Raw genomic sequence first — 3,569 nt, forward strand, 5'->3', positions numbered from 1 at the left:
TAGTCATGTGGTCTACAAGATTATTCTCTTTGATATCATAATTTGCAGTTTATTAATGTGATGGCGAGTTTGCATGTTTTGATGTTTGACCTATGAGTTATATAGTTGGGTGGGTTGATCACCTATTTAGTTGTGGTGGGATGACTTGGATGTGAATTGTCTATATCCACCAGGTTTTATTCATTGTGGTGCATACTTGTTAGTCGGCCTTGTCTATGGTCATTAATGTATCAGTATCTTTATTTTGAGATGAGACGATGTTTGATGTTTATAGTACTTGGATAGATGGTGTTGGGACTTGTAATATATGATTCATCAACAATGCCATGTTAGCTTGGTTATTCATTGGTTGCACTTTTAGTGGGAGCTTTTGATAGTGATGAGTTGGTGGGAGCTTTTGATAGTGATGAGTTGGTGGTGTAGGATTGATTCTTGATTGGTGGTTTGTTGGTGGTTGTATGTGTAGAAATTTAAAAATAATTAAATTAATATTTAATTATTACCCCACATTGCATAGTTAATTTCATTAATCATGTTATCCCTTTATTACTCAATTATTTAAATCACATTTAATTACCCCCTTCCATCCATATAATTGATCTATTAATTAATTACATATATCTCATTTCTTCTAAAGTTTGATTTATTTCAATAAATCAAACTCAACTTTAGCCAAATATTTCAATCTTCCTCCTAATCACAATTAGTCAAATTAAATCACAATTAATTAAATTAATTTGGTGATTCCTACAAACCCACCTTTTAATCCCTTCCATCAAGCTAATTAACCTAAGACTAACCCATATTAACATTTATGCTATTTTTAAATGTTACACACCTACCCAAGTCCACATGTGACTCCCCTCATAAATGACTTGCATGCACAAGTCATTTTCACCTCTCCACTCACCTTTGTCCCTTGGGTACTCACACGTGTGAGAATGATCTTCCCCGTGGAGTCACCCTACACCTTTCCCATTTAGTCCACATGTCATATCCCCCCTTCTTATAGCCCTCACTTTGCCAAAAGTGTTTCCACTTGTCAGCCTCAGGTTCTTCCCAAGATTTGGTCACACATGTGATGTGTGAGCACATCTTGCCCTCTTCCCCATGACAAGTGCCCTTCCCAAGAGGTGCTCACACATGTGTGACCACACTTTTCCCTCTTCCCAAATCCTACCCTTTGTGACACTTGTCACAAGGCTATGAGTTCAATCTAACTCATCTCATCACCTTCAATCTCAACCCTTCATTTAACTTCCAATCTCAACCGCATGTTTCCAATTCAAATTTCTATAAATTGGAGCCTCCTCGCTTCACAAATTATCCACTTCCATTGTATTCTTATGCTTCCCTTTTGGTTTCATATCCACTTCCATTGTATTCTTATGTTGTCAATTTGATTGCATAAACCATATATTCACCAATCCACACCCCCCTTTACCATATCAAAATCTTCATCCATCTAGCCATCCTTTGTTATGCAAATGTGAGAGCATTACACATTCATTTATCTTCAACCATCTCCCAATCTTCATTTGTCAATCTTGTAGCAACGAGATCATGAAAAGGAGGAGGACAAGGAATATCATAGGTGTAGCGTCCTAAAATTGTGACACTTGCAATTTCGACTGCATTTCGGTCTTCACGATGGCGACACAACACGCAACCTGAATGGAGACCCCAAAACTTGCTCACGACACTGAAAACTGCATTTTTCAAGCACCACTGGCCTGAACCTCCTTGCACCCCGTTGTCCCGGAGGTGGGACCAGAGCGCCCAGCGCCCTGGTCCCTGGGTCCTATTTTGGGCCCAGTTTCCTAAGTGATATCGGGTCTTTTTTATTGCAATTTGGAAATATACTTCCCTAGTCGGCCAAAGGTCGGGAAAATCAGTCTATCAACCCTAATTGACAAGTATATAAACTACATTTTCCTCTTTCATTCGATATGATGGAAAAGGCGTGGAAATTATACTCAAGCATTCAAGCATTCCTTCAAGCAATTGATCATTTCAAGTCTCCATTCAAGGCTAAGTGTTGCATTCAAGTCAAGGATTCAACCATTGAAGAGGAGATCACTTATTACATGCTACATACTACAACATACAACATCTAAACCTTCGCACATAAGGATACCAACATCCTTAGAACAAGGTATTAGTACTTGTTTTACAGTCATTTACATTTACAGCTCTTGCTCATTTCTTGGTTAATTCCAAAACTGGGGTTTGACCTAAAGGCAAACCCCTAATCCCTAACCCCCCAATCGTCTTCGCTTTTCTGTGTGTAGGTTGCAGGTACGCGGCTGAGATTGAAGATCTGGAATCCTTGTGCAGAGACGAACCGATCCCACTTCGTTTCACAGATTTTTCGGAGGACAGTGGCGCCGGGCGCCATCGTCCCGACAACTTTTTCTCAAATTTACAGGACAGCGCCGTATCGACATTCTACTGCTAATTCCAGGTCCGCAGCTTCATCCTATAACCCGAACTCAGTTTATAAGCGAATCTTTATGACTTTCTATGCATGCTTAGCTTAATTTCCTTAATCAACATTCTTTACAAAAGAGGGTAGCCTTGCTTTCCTAACCCTTGAAATTCATTTAGCATCCAACCTTACATTGTGTGGGATTGGATCTTATGAGTTTCAACCCCTCTTTTGAATGTAAAGTCTTCCCCCTAAGTGAAAACCCATCGAATCCTAGCGAACCTCCCTTCTCTCTCCTCGGAGTTAGAAGAGGGGAGACCAACTAGGGTTCGACCGCGATTTTCCGCTTTACATTTTGGTGAACCCGACGTGAACATCCTTTCTGATTTTTCATGCTTAGATCTGAAAATTGATTCCTTGATTACATTTCCATGTTTGATCTTTTGCAAAATTTTAGAGGTGATTGCATAAAAACCCTAAATTTTCTTTTTGAACATTGAACTTGCGAAATGTTTAATTATTAATGCTTGCTTCAGATCTGCTTTTCTATTATAAATTATCAATTCATATCTGTACCTTAATTTTGAAAATTAAGTGGTTAAATGTCAAAACCCTAATTTTTGAAACCCTCTTAATTCAACCTTTATCTGACAATTTGACCAATCAAAACATCTCCAAATCAGCTGTAACTTTGGATTCTGTAATAAAATCACAATATCTTGCATCCCTGAAAATTTGGAAAAAAGTTGCGAGGACCGTGTTGCACTCCGAGCGCCATCGTCCCCGACATTTTTTCCAAAATTTCGGGAGCGAGATCTTGCTGTATTTTCCTGCTAAAATCCAGAATTTTGGCTGATTTTGTCAATTATAACACTTTCAAAATTACAGTCAAAGTTGGTCTTGTGATTGCTTGGTTTAAGGCTCCTAATCATTCAAAAATTGTTGAAATTGAAATTTTGTGTCAAAATTGTGTTCTTACTGTCCTAAATCTGAAAATTGTGTTTGCATTCATTCAAAATTTCAGTGCTTTATTCAAATTCTTGCATTTTGTGACTTTTGAAATTAAGTGCCTAATTACAACAACTTCGATTTCCGCTTTCAAAATTGAATTTAGCGTGAAATTGAGTCAATTTTTAAATTT

This window comes from Cryptomeria japonica, chromosome 6 (assembly GCF_030272615.1).
Source record: "Cryptomeria japonica chromosome 6, Sugi_1.0, whole genome shotgun sequence".
Taxonomy (NCBI): Eukaryota; Viridiplantae; Streptophyta; class Pinopsida; order Cupressales; family Cupressaceae; genus Cryptomeria; species Cryptomeria japonica.